We start from the raw sequence: 21,779 nt of genomic DNA, 5'->3' as shown, positions 1-21,779 counted from the left end.
CTGTCACATAATAATTAAAACACCAAATACACAAAACAAAGAATATTACAAGCAGTAAGGGAAAAGGGTCAATTGACACATAAAGGCAAGCCTATCAAAATTACACCAGACTTCTCACCAGAGAAAATGAAAGACAGAAGTTCCTGGAAAGATGTCATACAGACCCTAAGAGACTACAAATGCCAGGCTAGGCTACTATATCCAGCAAAACTCTCAATAAACATAGAGGGAGAAAGCAAGATATTCCATGACAAAACCAAATTTACACAACATCTTTCTACAAATCCAGCCCTAAAAAGGATAATAGATGTGAAACTCCAACAGAAGGAGAGAAACTATGCCACAGAGAAAGCAAGAATATAATCTCTTTGCGATGAAATGAAAACAGGGACACACAAACCTAACATCACCTCTAACAATGAAAATAACAAGAAGCGACAATCACTATTCCTTAATATCTCTCAATATCAATGGAATAAATTCCCCAATAAAAAGACATAGACTTAAAGACTGGATACCTAAAGAGGACCCAGCACTTTGCTGCATACAGGAAACAAACCTCAGAGACCAAGACAGACACTACTTCAGTGTAAATGACTGGAAAACAACTTTCCAAGCAAATGGCCCAAAGAAAAAAGCTGTAGTTGCAATTCTAATATCGAATAAAATTGACTTTAAACTAAAAGTCATAAAAATGGTAAGGAAGGACACTTCATAGTCATCAAACGAAAAGTCCACCAAGATGAACTCTCAATCCTAAATATCTATGCTCCAAATGCATCAGCACCTAAATTCATAAAAGAGACCTTACTAAGCTCAAATCACACATTGCACCTCACACAATAATAGTAGATTACAAGACCCCACTCTCATCAATGGACAGATCATCGAAACAGAAATTAAACAGAGACATAGAGAAATTAACAGGAGTTATGAACCAAATGGACTTAACAGATATTTATAGGACATTTCATCCTAAAACAAAAGAATGTAACTTCTTCTCAGCCTCTCATGGCACCTTCTCCAAAATTGACCATGTAATCAGTAAAAATACAGGCCTCAACAGACACAAGAAGACAGAAATAATCCCATGCATCCTATCAGATCACTATGGACTAATGCTGGCGTCCCATAACAAGAAAATGACAGAAAGCCCACATATACAGGGAAGTTAAACAACACTCTACTCAATGATAGCATGGTCAAGGAAAAAAATGAAGAAATTAACGACTTCTTAGAATTCAATAAAAAAGAAGGCACAATATACCCACACTTATGCGACACAATGAAAGCGGTGCTGAGGAAAATTATAGCTCTGAGAGTCTCCAAAAATAAACAAGAGAGAGCACAGATCAGCAGCTTGACACATAACTAAAATGCTCTAGGAAAAAAAAATTAAGCAAATACACTGAACCTCTGTAGAAGGCAGGAAATCATCAACCCTGTGACTGAAATCAACCAAGTAGGAACAAAAAGGACTATAAAAGAATCAACAAAACAAGGAGCTGGTTCTTTGAGGAAATCAAGATACATAAACCCTTAGCCAGACTGACCATAGGAGACAGAGAGTGTATCCAAATTAACAAAATCAGGAATGAAAAGCAAGGCATAACAACAGAATCTGAGAAAATTAAAAACAATAATCAGATCCAACTACAAAACCCTATATTCAACAAAACTGGAAAATCTCAAGGAAATGGACAATTTTCTGGACAAATATGAGGTAACAAAGTTAAATCAGGAACAGATAAACCATGTAAACAACCCCACGACTGCAAAGTAAATAGAAGCAGTTACTAAAAGTCTCCCAACAAAAAAGAGCCCAGGACCAGATTGATTTAGTGGAGAATTCTATCACACCTTCATAGAAGACCTCATACCAATACTGTCCTAACTATTCCACAAAATAGAAACAAATGGAGCACTATCAAATTCCTTCTATGAAGCCACAATTATGCTTATCCTACAGCACACAAAAACCCAACAAAGAAAGAGAACTTCAGACCAAATTCCCTTATTAATATCAACCCAAAAACACTCAATAAAATTCTTGCAAGTTAAATCCTAAAACACATCAAAAGGATCATCCATCTTGATCAAGTATGCTTCATCCCCCCAGCCTGCAGCAGCTCACTGCTCCCAAACCCCTTGGGAGAGATAGCTCACTGCACGGAGAGGTGGGCACTCCTGAGACTGCAGAGCAGAAGAGACCACCAACACTGCCCATCCCTGCCCACATTCCTGGCCCAAGAGGAAACTGTATACGGCCTCTGGGTTCCCTTGGATAAGAGCACAGGAGCAGCAGGTCCCCTGCGTCTGAGACACCGCCGGAACCTGAAAGGACCGACCAGATAAACAGTTCTCTGCACCCAAATCCCATGGGAGGGAGAGCTGAACCTTCAGAGAGGCAGACACGCCTGGGAAACCAGAAGAAACTACACTCTGCCCACATTACTGATTCCAGAGGAAAACACCAAACGCCATCTGGAACCCTGGTGCACGGAAGCTCCCGGAAAGGGCGGCACAGATCTTCCTGGTTGCTGCCACAATTGTGGTTGAAGCCACAATTACTCTTATACCTAAACCATACAAAGACCCAACAAAGAAAGAGAACTTCAGACCAATTTCCCTTATGAATATCAACACAAAAATACTCCATAAAATTGTGGCAAACCAAATCCAAGAGCACATCAAAACAATCATCCACCATGATCAAGTAGGCTTCATCCCAGGCATGCAGGGATGGTTTAATATACGGAAAACCATCAACGTGATCCATTGTATAAACAAACTGAAAGAACAAAACCACATGATCATTTCATTAGATGCTGAGAAAGCATTTGACAAAATTCAACACCCCTTCATGATAAAAGTCCTGGAAAGAATAGGAATTCAAGACCCATACCTAAACATTGTAAAAGCCATATACAGCAAACCAGTTGCTAATATTAAATTAAATGGAGAGCAACTTGAAGCAATCCCACTAAAACCAGGGACTAGACAAGGCTGCCCACTCTCTCCCTACTTATTCAATATAGTTCTTGAAGTTCTAGCCAGAGCAATCAGACAACAAAAGGAGATCAAGGGGATACAGATCGGAAAAGAAGTCAAAATATTACTATTTGCAGATGATATGATAGCATATTTAAGTGATCCCAAAAGTTCCACCAGAGAACTACTAAAGCTGATAAACAACTTCAGCAAAGTGGCTGGGTATAAAATTAACTCAAATAAATCAGTAGCCTTCCTCTACACAAAAGAGAAACAAGCGGAGAAAGAAATTAGGAAACGACACCCTTCATAATAGACCAAAATAATATAAAGTATCTCGGTGTGACTTTAACCAAGCAAGTAAAAGATCTGTACAATAAGAACTTCAAGACTCTGAAGAAAGAAACTGAAGAGGACCTCAGAAGATGGAAAGATCTCCCATGCTCATGGATTGGCAGGATTACTATAGTAAAAATGGCCATTTTACCAAAAGCGATCTACAGATTCAATGCAATCCCCATCAAAATACCAATCCATTTCTTCAAAGAGTTAGACAGAACAATTTGCAAATTCATCTGGAATAACAAAAAACCCAGGATAGCTAAAACTATCCTCAACAATAAAAGGACTTCAAGGGGAATCACTATCCCTGAACTCAAGCAGTATTACAGAGCAATAGTGATAAAAACTGCATGGTATTGGTACAGAGACAGACAGATAGACCAATGGAATAGAATTGAAGACCCAGAAATGAACCCACACACCCAAGGTCACTTGATTTTTGACAAAGGAGCCAAAACCATCCAATGGAAAAAAGATAGCATTTTCAGCAAATGGTGCTGGTTCAACTGGAGGTCAACATGTAGAAGAATGCAGATCGATCCATGCTTATCATCCTGTACAAAGCTTAAGTCCAAGTGGATCAAGGACCTCCACATCAAACCAGATACACTCAAACTAATAGAAGAAAAACTAGAGCAGCATCTCGAACACATGGGTACTGGAAAAAATTTCCTGAACAAAACACCAATGGCTTATGCTCTAAGACCAAGAATCGACAAATGGGATCTCATAAAACTGCAAAGCTTCTGTAAGGCAAAGGATACTGTGGTTAGGACAAAACGGCAACCAACATATTGGGAAAAGATCTTTACCAATCCTACAACAGATAGAGGTCTTATATCCAAAATATACAAAGAACTCAAGAAGTTAGACCGCAGGGAGACAAATAACCCTATTAAAAAATGGGGATAAGAGCTAAACAAAGAATTCACAGCTGAGGAATGCCGAATGGCTGAGAAACACCTAAAGAAATGTTCAACATCTTTAGTCATAAGGGAAATGCAAATCAAAACAACCCTGAGATTTCACCTCACATCAGTGAGAATGGCTAAGATCAAAAACTCAGGTGACAGCAAATGCTGTCGAGGATGTGGAGGAAGAGGAACACTCCTCCATTGTTGGTGGGATTGCACACTGGTACAACCATTCTGGAAATAAGTCTGGAGGTTCCTCAGAAAATGGGACATTGAACTACCTGAGGATCCAGCTATACCTCTCCTGGGCATATACCCAAAAGATGCCCCAACATATAAAAAAGACACGTGCTCCCCTTTGTTCATAGCAGCCTTATTTATAATAGCCAGAAGCTGGAAAGAACCCAGATGCCCTTCAACAGAGGAATGGATACAGCAAATGTGGTACATCTACACAATGGAATATTACTCAGCTATCAAAAAAATGCCTTTATGAAATTCATAGGCAAATGGTTGGAACTGGAAAATATCATCCTGAGTGAGGTATCCCAATCACAGAAAAACACACATGGTATGCACTCATTGATAAGTGGCTATTAGCCCAAATGCTTGAATTACCCTAGATGCCTAGAACACATGAAACTGAAGATTGATGATCAAAATGTGAATGCTTCACTCCTTCTTTAAAAGGGGAACAAGAATACCCTTGGCAGGGAAGAGAGAGGCAAAGATTAAAACAGAGACAGAAGGAACACCCATTCGGAGCCTGTCCCACATGTGGCCCATACATATACAGCCACCCAATTAGACAAGATGGATGAAGCAAAGAAGTGCAGGCAGACAGGAGCTGGATGTATATCTCTCCTGAGAGACACAGCCAGAATACAGCAAATACAGAGGCGAAAGCCAGCAGCAAACCACTGAACTGAGAACAGGACCCCCGCTGAAGGAATCATAGAAAGAACTGGAAGAGCTTGAAGGGGCTCGAGACCCCTTATGAACAACAATGCCAAGCAACCAGAGCTTCCAGGGACTAAGCCCCTACCCAAAGACTATACATGGACTGACCCTGGACTCTGACCTCATAGGTAGCATTGAAAATCCTAGTAAGATCACCAGTGTAAGGGGAAGCCCTGTGTCCTGCTAAGACTGAAACCCCAGTGAACGTGATTGTTGGGGGAAAGGCGGCAATGGGGGGAGGATGGGGAGGGGAACACCCATAAAGAAGGGGAGGAGGAGGGGTTAGAGGGATGTTTTCCAGGAAACCGGGAAAAGGAATAACACTCGAAATGTAAATAAGAAATACTCAATTTAAAAAAATAAAAGAAATGACTATTTTAAATAAAAAAAAGTGTAAAAAAAAAAGTATGCTTCATCCCAGGGATGAAGGAATGGTGCAATATATGAAAATCCATCAAGGTAACCCACTATATAAACAAACTCAAAGAAAAAAACGGCATGATCATTCCATTAGCTTCAAAGATGCATTTGACTAAATTCAACACCCCTTTATGAATAAAATCCTGGAAACATCAGAAATTCAAAGCCCATACCTAAACATATTAAAAGCAATATAGAGCAAGCCAGTAGCTAACATTAAACTAAATGGAGAGAAATGTGAAGCAATCCCTCTAAAATCAGGGCCTAGACAAGACTGCCCACTGTCTCCCTACTTATTCAATATAGTTCTCGAAGTCCTGTCCAGAGAAATCAGAGAGTGAAATGAGCTCAAAGGGATACAAATTGGAAGGGAAGAATTAAATTATTAAATTTTAATTTTACCGGGCATGTTAAATCAAAACAATATTAAAACTCCAAAGTAAACAAAACAGCCATTCAAAACTCCAAACAGAAAATTAGCAAACTCTCAAATCAGTCTTTTTTTCTTTGCCTTTCTGTTATCAAATTAATATAAATCTTAACACTCCCACATTAATGTCCGAGTGACTTTAGAAATGAATGAATTCTGTTCCTATTCCTTAATACTACTGTGTTTAATGCATGTTCTCAAATAGCCGTTTCCTGAATAACACCATATAAGCCCCACTGGATCTCGAAATTTTCAGAAGTTAATAGAAACAATACCATCTTTTATTTTCAGATATTCTACGCATACAACTCATTTTTTTCCTGATTTTGATCCAAACTCTCTTCAATCAACATACAGTAGATTCTTAATTGGTTAACATGAATTTTTCTAAGTAGAACTTATTGGGAATGTGTGTATGGAAGAGGCAATACAACAGAGCACAACAGAAATGGACTTAGTCAAAACACCTACATTTATGCCTCTTACTAAGTTACGTTATAAGCAGCATGCTTACCCGAGTTTATCTCTGACAGACTGCTCTGATAATGACTAAAATTGGTGAACTCATTTTATAACGTATAAAGTAGCATGCTGTATTTGAATTTGTTTCAATGAAGTTAGAAAAGTCCCCCCCCCCACTAGATTTTCCTATCTTAGCTGCCTTTATTCACTGAATTGAATTGTAGTAAACTATTATGTCACATCCACTCAAAATCGATTCATGAAACTTAATAGGTAAATACTGAATATTAAGGAAAAGCTAGAATACATAACTTGTTTATATGTGTGCATACATGTTAAGAAGCTAAAAATGTCAGTTTTTAAAAGATTAACTTAATAAAAACTTTAGAAATGAAAAATCATCAAATCATGTTTTGCTTTTATCTACTTAAAGCCATATTTTCTATTTTGTTTCCTACATGAGAAGTACCTTATTCCTTTGAACAGTAAATCCCCTTTGTGTTATTTCATGCTAATGACACGGCAGGGAGTAAGATTATTAAATTTTTTCCTTCTTTCACTATCTTACAATTTCAGTTTTATTCTAAATGGAACTACTATATATGCTATGCAATTTGTGGACTATTTAGAACTTGTCTTGATTTGATTTCCTAATAGTGTTTATTAGTGTGTGTGAGTGTGTTTGAGTGTGTTTGAGTGTGTGAGTGTGTGAGAGAGTGTGTCTGAGGGTGTGTGATTGAGTGTGTGTTTTTGAGTGTGTATGTGAGTGTGTGTGTATGAGTGTGTGAGTGTGTTGAGAGAATGTGTGTGTGAGTGTGTATGAGTGTGTATGAGTGTGTGAGTGTGTGTGAGTGAGTGTATGTGTGTGAGAGTGTGTGAGTGTGTGTATGAGTGTGTGTGAGTGAGTATGAGGGTGTTTGTGAGTGTGTGTGTGACTGTGTGTGTGTGTGAATGTGTGAATGTGTGTGTATGAGGGTGTGTGTGTGACTGTGTGTGAGTGTGTGTGTGTGTGTGTGTGTGTGTGTGTGCATGTGTGCAAACTAATGCTCTAATTAGCTGCTATGGAGAATACTATTCCCAACTCAGTCATTAAGGTTAGTATTAAGCTGTAAGTCATATGAGGAGAGTGGTCACAAATAATAATTATGAATCCTCTTCTGTTAAATTGTCTGAGATTTCCAAATGCTGCATGCTATGAGTGGGCCTCACATCTCAGCACACTAACTCTATTAAGTATAATTCCATTGTGTTTTTCTTCACCAATTTTCTATGAACAACTTTATTAATTTTTCTCCCATTCATTTTTTGGGGGGAGGAGGCAAGGTTCTTTGTTTTCTTGCTTATCGTAGGTCCACAGAATTTTCTGTAGCCTGTGAGGAAGTCCTAGACTTAGGACACTGGATCTGTACACTTTACGGAATTAACCAGTTCACTAAGCACGTTTTTGTTTGTTTGGTTTCTGTTTTTCTTTTGAGATCTCACTGTGGGAGCAGAGGAAGCCCTGAGGAAGTGAAGTCGTGAGTGGATGTGTGCTGTTAACATGAGCATGACCATGCCAAGGACCCCAAAGCCATTTACCCATGGGAAAAAGGCCAAGGCCCCCATGCCCCATGAGGCTCAGAAAAATGCCAAAGCCTTCTCAGGATGGTGTTGAGAGTGTGTGCAGAAAAAGTCTACTCTATCTTTCTCCCTGGCCCCATCTGGATATTTACAGCCTGAAGACTGCTCCCTGCAGAGACTGCTCCTACTAAGATTAGCTAAATCTGCCCCTTGTCAGTTACATATGCATAGTCTTCCCCTCCTTGTTTATCTGCATGTAATGCCCACCTCCTTGCTGCTGTGTGCAAGAACCCTGCTTCCTGGCCAACTCTATATAATAAACATGCTGAGCTTCTGGGATGCTGCATTTTCTCCAGCCCACAGACCCAGCCTTGCCCATGTATGTGTGTCCAATGTCATTCTTCATTTCCTCGTCACCTCCGGTCAGGCCCAAGTCCCTGGAGCCACGCAAAGGACTTGGCAATCTCAGTCTGCTCCACTTTGAAGGAAGTGCTTGCTAAACTGAAATCTAAAGGACACAGTGGATTAAGCTCCCTATCAAGTGTCTTTGGTGACGGTTGGGGTGTGTGTGAGACCAGTTACATTATGACTATTGCAGAAGAGTTAAGGATTCACAGTTTGCTTTTAGTGAAGGTAAGCTCCCCAAGAAGCTATCATTGCCAACGTTTTCCCAAGTCACCTTCTAGGAGGTCAACTGACTCCTAGGTGAATCTTTGGTTACACTGCTTCAGTTTTCTGTGTTTTCTTCTGGCTACACTGTCCAAATGGCACCCACTGGTCACACATGGCTATTTGAGATGAACTAAACTTAGAACTAAAATCTGCCTCTTTAGTCACAGCAGGCAAACCAGGAGGCCAACAGCCAGCCAGAATCCATAGCAAGAAACACAGCAGAGATAGAATATTTCTATCATCTAGAAAGTTCTCATGGACAGCAGTGGTCTAGGTTCTTGGTGTCTGGTTTTTCCTTCGGGGAGAATTACTTGATGTATTAATATCCAAAAGTTTATTTTTAAAGCAACTACCAAAATATGACTTACTCACCCCCAAATTAATCCATTTTAAGTCTACAATGCAATGGTTCCTCATAATCTACCTGAGTTCATCCCTAGATCACAAAACACAAGGAGAGGGGTGACTGCTTCTCAATTGTTTTCCAAGGATACTCCATGGCTAAAGAAATCCAGACACTGCAGAAGGAAGTTATATGTTACAGTGTACAGATGGTGACTTTAGAGAATTGAAACTGAATTTCTACCAACCCCAAGTGAGAAAGACGTCGTCGTCATGGGGCTGCAGCTTAAATGAGTTCAAAGAGAGGTACAGGCCTGGCTGGATTTCTCCAAGTCGTGTGCACAGGGGAGAGCTGCACTGCAGCACCAAAGCTGGACAACACTCATGGGCATGTCACAACTTAACATTTCTGTCCTGTCCTGGACACAGAAGTCTCTCTCTAGCAAGGGAAATCTAAGTCCATTAAAGCATGGTTAATATAGGACTCCTTCAGAACATTTGATTGTTGCAATACATACCATCCTATGTAACAGTACACTATAATATGTACAGTACGTAGTATGTTCTTGTAGAGTGTATGCGGTTATGTACAATAGTATGCAGCAGTATGACCACTGCATAATTATACTGCACTACTTTTGAATTCTTCAAAATTCAGTCTTTTATTGATAGTTGTACAAAAATACATTTTCCTAGAGTTGAAAAAATATTATACAGTATTTCACCTAGGCTTTTTATTTCATTGCAACATTAATATTTTTGTATCTTTTGCTAGTATCTTTAGATTCATTATAAGAGTTTTGTGTATTTTTCCCAATCTGGCCCCTATTTGATGCCATTTCAACGTTTTTTAGTATTTTGACGAAAATAATACCACAATGATAAAGTCATACCCATTTTCTTTAGTCATTTACACATGTATATACACATATGTGGGCACTTATACATATTAGAATGTACATATTTCTATGCTATATTGTGTAGAATACAATTCTATTATATGTCAACATATACAGTTTGCTCAATATGATTTCTGTGAATGTTATCAGTCAAGGGAAATATTAAGAGCCTGAATAAACATGGACAATATTTGCAGAATGCATATAAAGTTGAAGATGTATATAAGCAAAAATGCAGTGTATCACTCACAGCTTTCCTATCAAATGCACTTTAAAATGTTTAATAGATTAAAAATATTTAAATTATCTTTACCCGCTTTTTTGTTTTTCTCAAAATGTGTGTCCTGGATGACTTGAATGCTGCTCAAGATTCTTTTGACAATAGTAATCAAATGTCTTACAGGTACTTCTGATATTTCTATTCAGTTGATCACTGTTCAATAATTGTACCAAGTTGATTACTGTAATTTTTTATCACTTTGAGCATATAAATTTCATGTGTGAGTATATACCTTTGATTCTAGCTCTTGGGAGGCAGAGGCAGGTAGAGCTCCTTTTTGAGGCCAACCTGGTCTACATAGCAAAAACCTATCTTAAAAAAAATCGATCGATAAATAAGCAAATAAATGAAAAAGATTTAAAATATTTGACATTAATATGAACACAACCACATCTTTAACAAAAACTGATTTTTTATTGCAGATAATTCATATAATCAATTTACAAAATGTTATATAGTGTCATATGGGAACTCAATTTCATCGTAAATTAAACCTGCTATTCTCTTTTCATTGGTTGACCTTAGTTAACATTTTCATTCACTTATACAATGTATTCTGATTATTCTCTTCCCCACATTGCCTCATCCCCTCCCCATAACTTAAACATACATAATCTTCTAAATTCAGGCTTTCCAATGTCTGATTTCCTTTTATTTATTATATATTCCTTTACTTTTCCATCTGTGTTTTATGATATCTTAATAAAAAACCTATTCTGTCATTAGCATTATCTCAGTGTTTTGGTAGGAGACATTCACATTCTTTAATAGCTTGTCATCAGTGCAAGAAATGACATCGAGTTCTCTCTCTGTGTCTCTTCTGTCTCTCTCGTCTCTGTCTCTCTGTCTCTCTCTTTTTCTCTGTCTCTCTCTGTCTCTGTCTCTCTCTCTCTCCATCCTGTCCCCAGTTATTTTGTTTTCTAATACAAGGTCTCACACTTTAGTCTAGGCTAGCCTTGAGCTCAAGGCAATCCACCTGCCTCAGCCTTGTGAGTGTTGGGATTCCAGGCATACACCATCTTGCCCAGTGAATTCTGTGACTCTCTTACATCCCTTTACCATTTCTGAATTATGTTTAATATTGCTGTGACCCTTTTCTAGCTCCTAGATGTAGATACATTAACTTGATTAAAAGGTTTTATTGTTTAAAGATGTGTTTATTTATATATATATGAGCACTCTGTTTGCAAGTGTGCCTGCATGTCAGAAGAGAGCTTCAGACAAAAGAGGGCATTGGATCCCACTACAGATAGTTGTCAGTCACCATGCAGTTGCTGGGAATTGAACTTGGGAGCTCTGGAGAAGCAGCACTCTTAACCACCAAGCTATCTCTCCAGCCTGATAAAAAAGATTTTAAATTTCATTCTTTTTTGTGTTTGTTTGTAGCCTTTCTTCCTGAGAACATTGCGATGGAATCTCCAAATGGTACTTATTGGCATTTGGTGTAGAAGGAGCCATACGTGTGTTGCTAATATACTATAATCGAGTCCATGGATACGACCACTCTTCTCCAGGGAGAATCCTGACTGTTCCTCTGTTGGATGGATTCCCTCCTATTTTTCCTTACTTGTAAACTGTTACTCAGGTTTTGTACTTTTATGATGAAGTTGGGGCTCAAAAAATTCATACTGTTTTAAAGAAAACATGCTGTACCTTAAAACTTTATCTTAGAGCAATTTAAGAAGTGTAGGAATGGCTTATTTTTTAAAAGCTTTGAAAGAACTCACCACTAACGTACTGAGATAATAGCACCTACCTCACCCAACCGTTTTCTGTTTCTGATTATGTGTTTTTATTACATGCCTGTGCAAAATCAGGAAAGCATGACTAGTAAATCAATTAGTCAGACACTTGCAGCTCAGAATAATGGCTTTTTGTTGGTTCCTTTGTTTGCAGGCTGGGGATTGAACCCAGGGCAAACCCTTTACTACTAAGCTGCATTCCTAGCCCTGAACAGTGTTTCTTAAAATGTAATAAAAATCAATTGAACCTTTCGCTGATCACAGTAACTTGTTATTGTTTTTACTGGTTAATAGCTTGCCAGTTTCGCCCATTTGTTTCAGAATGCATACTACTTTTGTGTTGGATTACTTTATTCGATTGAGTTTTTACTTTCTTACTGTGTTTGGCTCATTACTTCCGTGCTAGGCATTTTGGGCACAGAATTAATTCACGACATTTCTAATCTCATTTCCTGAGTATTATGTGCTAAGAGAGAGAAATTCACTTGCAGAATCTCCTGGCATGTGTTCGTTGTTACTCTAGCTTCCTGCTGAGGGGACTACTGTGGAACATTGGCTTTCATTCTTGTGAGCTTGTCTCTGTAGAACTCTATTCTTTTTATTTAATTATAAGTGTAGTGGGAGAATATGGTGTCAGCAGAAGGGCATTTGTCCATCTCCATATACGATTAATTTGTGTAACTAAAGAGGATGTTTTAATCCTTTGTTCCAGGTATACTCTCCATATATTGTATCGTTTGCTTTACTTCTCCTGTGCCCATCAGCCATGGACTTCCTCTCCTATTTGTCTAAAGATTCTGCCGTATATTTTAGTGCCTTCACCTGCAGTCATATTTCTGAGGGTCTCCTGCTGCTCCCATATGTGCTTACAGACAATGCTTCCAGGATGTTATGGCCCACCCATAGGTTCCTATTCTCAGCATTCAGATTAATTCTTGACTGATCATCTGCTGTCAGTGTCCTGCGATTCTTAGTCATCTCAGCACTTGCCCTTTGCAGAGAGCCCTCCTGCCTGAGTCATGTAGCCAACCCTGTGCAGTCAATGGCCTTGCTGAGGTACATTTTGTCCAGGCTGATTGGAGATACTTTGTTGGATTTTCTAGATAAGACACTGTATCATCTAAATGAAATACGACTCTAGCAGACAGTTTGGAGAAAGTCCTCTCGTTAGCCTGCACCCCGACCAGGGTGAAATTACTGCAAGCAGCTTTCTCTGTGTCTACTTCATTTAATGTCAAATGTTCCATTGTTGCTTCCAGAGGAGCTTGAGGCCAGGTGTCCACCAGATGGGACCAAGCTCAGGCCCCACCAGTTCTTTAGTTTGGAGCAGCTGGAGTAAAAGGAAGCTCTGGTTTTAATCTTTTTCTTCCAGAATCCTTCTGCCTTAATTACATCCTACCATCACCCTGGAGGTTCAAGACTCACATTTCTTCAAAATACATCCCTTCTCTGGGGGAGTGGAGGAGGCAGCTGAGACGTCTCTGTGCAGTCCAGAGACTGGAGATGTCTTTGGTAGAGAGCCCTAGTTCTCATATGTTCTTTCATTTTGATCCTGGGAATAATCCCAACCAGTGATCCTCGTTACACCTACCTGCCTTTCAGAATTGATGAGTGCATTTCTCTAAGACAGTCTTTGTTTGCTAAGCAGGCACCTCTCTTTTTCAATGACACCATCTGTTTCTCTCAGGGTTCTAGTTCTCTCTCTTTGGAATCATCAGCTTAGATTTAGAAGACTAAAGCAGTTTTTATTTTTTAGGGATTCTTGTTTTTTTTTCAATTTACATCCCAATCACCCCTACCCTCATCCCTTCTCTCCTCCCTGTCCCACCCTTACAAATCCCTCCCCCATTACCTCCTCCTCCCCTTCTCCTCAGAGAAAGGGAAGCCCCACATGGGTACTGCCCCACCCTGGAACATCCAGTCATAGCAGGCCTAAGTGCATCCTCTCCCACCAAGGCACAACCAGGCAGTCCAGTTAGGGGAAGAAGACCCAATAGCAGGCAACAGAGTTGGAAACAACCTCTATTCCAATTGTTAGGGGACCCACATGAAGACCAAGTAGCACATCTGCTACAAACGTGTAGGAGGCCTAGGTCCAGCCCCTGCATGCTCTTTGGTTGGTGGTTCAATCTTTGTGAGCCCCTGTGAGTCCAGGTTAGTTAACTCTGTAGTAGAAGACTAAAATGGTTTTAAAGCTCAATACGGATGGACAAGTGGATGTGCAAATAATCCCCAAGCCAATAGGTCAAGAAGGAATCCATTGTTAACGGACTTCAATAGGACACACTGCATATCCATATTCCATGATAGAACATTATTCTATTCTATTCTATTAAAAATGGAAACAAGGAGGCTGCTAAAAATAACCTTTAGTGAAACAGTGAGAAGGGATGTACCTTACATAGAGTTGGAGCTGAGATCTCCTGTGTGTACCAGAAATAGTATGTAGATTATTGCTCCTTTTAAGTCCTATTCATGATGCTCTTGTGACTTGCTCCACCATCAACCCTGGGAACAAGATATAAAGACTAGTTACTATTTTTTATTTTATTTGAAGCATTTTTATTACATTTAGAGAGAAACAGAGAGAGAGACAAAGAGAGAGACACAGAGAGAGGACAGAGAGAGACTATGTGTCTGTCTGTTCAGAGGTCACTCCTCTTCTTCCACCAAGTCTGTCCTAGAGACTGAAGCCCACTTTTTATGTCACAAGTACCTTTACCTTCTGACTCAAATCACTGGCTCCCAGTCATCGTTTTTATCCCCCATGTGACCAAGTTGGAACATAATAATCCCCGAGGATTATTGTTTCATATCAAGCAGTAATTGACTACCAGGGTTCTGATGTACACTCCCAGGCAGTGTGCCTCTGATCTGGCTTAGTCACCCAGCCAGTGCGCTTCCTATTCACCTAAAGTGGACAGAAGTCTTGACTTCCCCGAAAATAGGAGTGCCTACACTACATTGTTGGATGGAAATGCTTACAGACCACCAAGAGAAAATGGCTTAGAGAAGGAGGACCTTGAACTAAGCCCCCTGTTTAGAAGGGAAACAGAGATGTAGTGGAGACAATGGGGATCTTTTTCATGGCTGAAGTGTCAGTGCACACTAATAAGATCTTTGGAGAGTGATGGGTGGGTAAAGAACGTTACCTGGCTCAGTCAGTGCTCTGTGGAGGGAGGAAGGCAGAGCTTGATCCTAGAGTATATGAAAGAGAAGCCAACTTTATTTTGGATGCGATGTGAGTTGAAACCCTGAAGTACAGAACCAGACTGTACTTTGATCGAATTGTGCCACGCTCCTAATTGTTCCCGACTGTCACAAACACAGCAAGCACACAACATCAAAGCAGTTACCATATCAGGAAAAAGGTACTTATAATTGAACAAGTAACCTGGATCTCTGCTCAATGACAGAGAGAAAGGAGACCTAATTTACAAAGCAGGAGAAATGGGCCAGTGAAGTGAAATGGTGCAACCCAGGTTCTAGAAATACACTGTGACAAAGGTATTTGATTTCAATACAGTAAAACTACACAGGAGAGAAATGTGCATTTGGAAGAAGGCTACAATGTTTCATTGTTTCAGATCAAATAGTAATTCCATTAAAATAGACTAGGAAGAACTTGGGGGTGAGGCAGCTGCTGCTGCTGCTGCTGCTAAACATTTAATTTGATTGCAATTATAAATTTAAAAAAAAAGACACCAGTGATTGAACACTGAGAATCCACAGGTCAACCAGAATCTTTCATTATGACCCTTTGCCTTGGGACTGGAACTGCCCCAACCCTCCTGGCAGATAATTGCCTTCCCAGTTCTCAAGGTTCACAGGAAAAGGCAATTCCAAGACTCCACTGGTAATGCATTCCAGTGCCTGATAGCAGAGCAGGGAAGGTATCCCTTATCCCAGCCTAGCTCAGGGTCCATGATTCCAATGGTAACAAGATCTTCAGAGATCATCTGAGGCTATCTCCCTGGAGCACCTAACACCACTTAAGTACAGAGGACAATTTGTACAGGACTCTAATGGAGACAGAAAATAAGAAGCACAGTAGCCTGTGCTGTAGGCTTCTCCACTGTGACCTTCTGACCTCACATGGCAAGTGAGTTCCATCACTTCCTCTAAGGCCAGGCTCACACAAGCCTGACTTCCTTCCTTTGCCCCTTTCCAAGTTCCATATAGTGTAGGATGCCTTGTGTTGAGCCTTCCCACTACCACCTTTGTGTGACAGCACTGTTCCTCACAGGTGTTTCAGGTACCTTTTCCATCAAGGATGCGGTAAAGTTTGGCCTTGTTTTTTCTTATGTGTGTAAGTGGGAGCTGTCTAGAGAAGCTCCCTGTTGCCAACTACTTTGGTTATAGCAACAGATTTCTGAATATTTCAACCATTTTTGTGTGGTATGTTATTTGTGGTAGGGATCTCTGACTAATTATGGAGTTGAGTACTATACCAAACTATTCCACAAAATAGAAACAAAGGGAGCACTATCAAATTCCTTCTATGAAGCCACAATTATTCTTATCCTAAACCACACAAAGTCCCAACAAAGAGAGAGAACTTCAAACCAAATTCCGTTACTAATATCAACCCAAAAACATTCAATAAAATTCTTGCAAGCTGAATCCAAGAACACATCAAAACGATCATCCATCTTGATCAAGTATGCTTCATCCCAGGATGAAGGAATGGTGCAATATATGAAAATCCATCAAGGTAACCCATTATATAAACAAACTCAAAGAAAAAAACGACATGATCATTCCATTAGCTTCGAAGATGCATTTGACTAAATTCAACACCCCTTCATGAATAAAGTCCTGGAAAGATCAGAAATTCAAAGCACATACCTAAACATATTAAAAGCAATATAGAGCAAGCCGGTAGCTAACATTAAACTAAATGGAGAGAAACGTGAAGCAATCCCTCTAAAATCAGGGCCTAGACAAGGCTGCCCACTGTCTCCCTACTTATTCAATATAGTTCTCGAAGTCCTAGCCAGAGAAATCAGACAGTGAAATGAGCTCAAAGGGCTACAAATTGGAAGGGAAGAATTAAATTATTAAATTTTAATTTTTACCGGGTATGTTGAATCAAAAGCATATTAAAACTCCAAAGAAAACAAAACAGCTTTTTAAGACCCCAAACAGAAAAATATCAAACTCTCAAATTAGTCTTTTTTCTTTGCCCTTCTGTTATTAAATTAATATAAATCTTAACACTCCCACATTAATGTCCGACTGACTTTAGAAATGAATGAATTCTGTTCTTATTCCTAATACTACTGTGTTTAATGCATGTTTTCAAATAGCCGTTTCTTGAATAACACCATATAAGCCCCAGTGCCATCTCGAAATTGTCAGAAGTTAATAGAAACAATACCATATTTTATTTTCAGATATTCTACGCATACAACCCCTTTTTTTCCTGATTTTGATCCAAACTCTCTTCAATCAACATACAGTAGATTCTTAATTGGTTAAGATGAATTTTTCTAAGTAGAACTTATTGGGAATGTGTGTATGGAAGAGGCAATACAACAGAGCACAACAGAAATGGACTTAGTCAAAACACCTACATTTATGCCTCTTACTAAGTTACGTTATAAGCAGCATGCTTACCCGAGTTTATCTCTGACAGACTGCTCTGATAATGACTAAAATTGGTGAACTCAATTTATAAAGTATAAAGTAGCATGATGTATTTGAATTTGTTTCAATGAAGTTAGAAAAGTCCCCCCCACTAGATTTTCCTATCTTAGCTGCCTTATTCACTGAATTGAATTGTAGTAAACTATTATGTCACATCCACTCAAAATCGATTCATGAAACTTAATAGGTAAATACTGAATATTAAGGAAAAGCTAGAATACATAACTTGTTTATATGTGTGCATACATGTTAAGCTAAAAATGTCAGTTAGTTTTTAAAATATTAACTTAATAAAAACTTTAGAAATGAAAAATCATCAAATCATGTTTCGCTTTTATCTACTTAAAGCCATATTTTCTATTTTGTTTCCTACATGAGAACTACCTTATTCCTTTGAACAGTAAATCCCCTTTGTGTTATTTCATGCTAATGAAATGGCAGGGAGTAAGATTATTAAATTTTTTCCTTCTTTCACTATCTTACAATTTCAGTTTTATTCTAAATGGAACTACTATATATGCTATGCATCTTCTGCACTATTTAGAACCTGACTTGACTTGATGTCCTAATAGACAATCTATCCATCTCTACTCAATTTTTTTATTCAAAAATAAACTCAAAACAAAAAACATTAGTTCTCTAATTTTTATAGGATTCCATTTCTCAATATCCCATTTTGTATGGATGAATTTACAATATATTTACATTTGATGGTTCTTTTTACTGGTGTCTGTACCACAATACATGGATATATTTCAACTTAGAAGTGTAATATTTCACCAGTTAACCAGAGTATAAGTTATAATGCACTGATTCTCAGTACTGCAGGGGTACTATTAAATGTCTAGAACATTTCTGGATGTCACCAGTGAAGTAAACTTCTGGCATGTGGTAGGCAGCCAGGGATATTTCCATAACAATGGATTCCCATAACAAAGTATTACTGGGACCAAAACCTGTACAGGGATATGATGAAAAATCCTGTAATGGGTACCTCTAGAACTAAAGATCAAAATAATTGTTTGGGAGAACTTGCTTTTCATTGTTCATAATAGTGGTTTGCTTGCTTACAAAAATTAGAAAAAAATCTCAAATGTCTTCTAAATGTATTCTGTGTACTAAAGTAAAATGAATGTTTGAGAAAAGTTTACTGAGAATGAAAATAAAGCAGTAAATATTATAGGATGCTTGATTTGGGCTTAAACTACCTGTTTCACCAGAGTAAACATAAAATCGGTTTCACCCTAATAGTGTAAACTGTATTAAAGAAAGCACACCATATCCTGGTCCTTATCCTTGAGTAGGTGGCACTCAAAACCACGAAAGCAAAGAACTCCATTTTAATAAGACCTAATGCCTACAGTATGCTCAATATTGTTGTATTTAAAACACCCACTACTGATAAACGCTTTAGTTACTTCTTTTAAAATATGATCAAAACCACTCCACAACCAAATACTTGTAAGTCAAATTTTGATATTCAAGAAAGTGTTAAGTTTTAAACTTAAGAGATAGGGCCTTATTATGTAACTCTGGCTGGCCTGAAGCTTGCTATGAAGACCAGACTGGCTTCAAACTCATGCCTCTATTTCTTGAGTACAACAGATTTTAAACGACGTCTTATGTTGCCAAAGTTGACTTGAATTTCTAAAGGGCTCAAGTGATCCTCTTGCCTTGGCCTCTGGTCCCCACTCACCCCAATAGTTGAGATTTTCCACACATCTACATGCCCACTACTGACACTGGTGGAAAAGTATAATCTTACCCACCAATAGACTGTAATAGCATACTGAAAACAAATTGTAATAAATTTAAGGCAGATTAATTATATCTCCAAATGTGCTATGACTTAACGGGAAATGTTAGAATACCAGCAATGAACTTGGAGGCTAGCACACACAAACTTTGCTATTATGTACAGTAACATATTCCATTATATTTGAATATCCACATAACAAATAGTGCTAGAAGCTGAGAATACTGTTATTAAAGATTTTAGGATAACGTTTTTGAAATGCAATTAAATCACTGTACTAGGCAAATTTCCATGTATGTCACAAATACTAGCTAATATAAAGTCTGAAGTCCTCACATTTCAAAAACTAATGTAGTGAGTAACTGCCCGGTATTGTCAGATCTTAATTATTGTAATAGATAATTCACAATTGTGATTCTCAATTATTGCAAATGTTTACAAAAGTCCCACTTAATTTTCACATCTGTCATAAACTGTATGAATTTCTTCCTTTACCTTTAAAGTGCAAAAAATTATAAACAAGATGCAACATACAATGGATTTGTGACTAAATGGCCATCAACGTTTACAGTACTGATTCTGAGGCAGAGTCTTACTGTAGCCTAAGTTATCCTGGAAGATCTAAAGCTAGCGTCCTGTGGTGGGGTACAGCACGTGTCCTGTCTAGCTATCCCCTCCTCCACCCTTTCCTCAACCCAGCTCAGGCCTCTAGGGCTCTCCCCCAGCCCATGCACACCAGAAGTTAAACACACAGCTGAGGCAAAGCTGCCTCCACCACTCAGGCACCACTGTCCACAGAGCCTGACCAATGGCAGCCTTCGAAGGCCCGCCTCCAGCCTCCCAATAACCATACTTGCTAAGTCACCCTAGACACAGCAGCTAATCCAAAAGTCCACAGGCTCTGAGGCTGCCAGCTTAGGCGCCACCTGGCAAAGGAGCCCACACTGACTCCTACCCGGAAGCTGCTCCAGACAAGGGCCTGTGCGGCAGAGTGGGGCGTGGGAGGCCGCGGGCCTGACCCAAGGCTTACTCCTCTGGGCACCTCCGCCCAAAGGCGGGAAAGGGCTGTCACAGGATGCCCAGGTCCTGCACATGGCCCACCCTGGACCAGCCCGAGGTCCCCAGGGCTGCCATTGGCCACCGGCCGACCCCCATCTTCCTGGGGCCCCTCAGTGCTTGTGTAGGCCGCAAAGTCAGCAAGGCCACGACTCCCGCCCTCCAGGATTTACCCTGGTGGCTGTCTGGTGGGGGAACCCAGAACCGGAAATTCGAAGGAACCCCTTTTGCCCTCTCCCCATTTCTTTGTGCTACACCCAAAAAGCCGAATTTCAACCTCCATGTAAGGAGTCTGCAGCTTAGGGCTGGTCTTCACTGTCACCCGGGACCTCCCCTAGACTCACCGTGATGGCGGCCGGAAGTCTGGTGCAAAAATAACTCGAAGGTGGCACCACTGAAGCCATGTGGTTAGCAGCTTCTCAGGGCAGCTGCGGAGTGGCAGCCTGGCCGCCAACGGGCAAAAAGCCAAGGTGGCTGTTGAAGGAGAGCCGAGGGCCTCCAAGGCAGCTGAGCAGACTTGGCGGGAGCCTGTGAAACACTGAGGTGTGGGTGGCTCGCCCTAGGGAAAGACTGTGGGTGGCTGGCCTTGTCCTGGGCTTCAGCCAATGGGCGGCAGCGCTCGGCCCTCGCCGGGGGGGCCTGGGGACCCACGTCGCCCATCTGAGTATCTGAGGGGTACGCATGGGGCATGCGCGAGGAACAGTGCTCAGTGCAGAGCTAGGCCGGAGCCTCGCAGATGTACAGACTTGAGCCACTCCCCTGCCCCCCAGAACCGTGTCTGAAGACCCTTTGAAACAAGTCCTGTGCAGAACCGTGGTCAGAGTTCTGTCAGGAAACCATTTATTCAGGTCATACCCTCAAAATGGCGCCTGCAATACATAGGGTTATCCTGTCTGAAAAGCTCAGCGACCAAACTGAAAAGTAACAAAATGCCTGTAGAAAGAGAAAATAACAGGCCCGTCTAGAAAGAAGGCCTTGCCTGGCCAGACCCCTTTACCCCTTTCTCCAGCCACATTTAGCAGATGAGTCCGGTTGCATATTGGAGGACATACTCACAGACTGGCCCTTCAGCCGTCAGGACTTATGTTTTTCCTTCCGTTTTTTTCTCCCTTTCCGATGATAAGTACCTGAATTATCAGGTACAAGGGACACACAGCAGTGAACACGCAAGAGAATATTTCTCACGTCGTGGCACTTAAGTTGCAATGCGAGCTTTTCCTTGTAAGCTTTACAGAAACCAGCTAGGCCGTGAAAATCTCGTATCACAGAACCCCTTCAGCGCCTTATTCCGTCATGATTACCTT

General features: G+C 40.0%; 1 long non-coding RNA gene across 1 annotated transcript in view; it reads right to left on the bottom strand.

Annotated features, from left to right (window-relative positions):
• LOC148004538 (uncharacterized) overlaps positions 1–21,102 on the bottom strand; it is a 33,898-nt gene extending 12,796 nt beyond the window's left edge. The window contains exons 1-3 of the long non-coding RNA XR_015624456.1: positions 20,820–21,102; positions 15,167–15,212; positions 14,411–14,522 (exon numbers count right to left, since the gene is read on the bottom strand). This is a non-coding gene — a long non-coding RNA (uncharacterized LOC148004538). The remainder of the gene's footprint in view (positions 1–14,410; positions 14,523–15,166; positions 15,213–20,819) is intronic.
• Between the last annotated feature and the right edge of the window lie 677 nt (positions 21,103–21,779).

Source organism: Rattus norvegicus, chromosome 7 (assembly GCF_021556685.1).
Source record: "Rattus norvegicus strain SHRSP/BbbUtx chromosome 7, alternate assembly SHRSP_T2T, whole genome shotgun sequence".
NCBI lineage: Eukaryota > Metazoa > Chordata > Mammalia > Rodentia > Muridae > Rattus > Rattus norvegicus.
The sequence above is the reverse complement of the archived record's forward strand: the minus strand, read 5'-3'. Positions and strand labels throughout refer to the sequence as shown.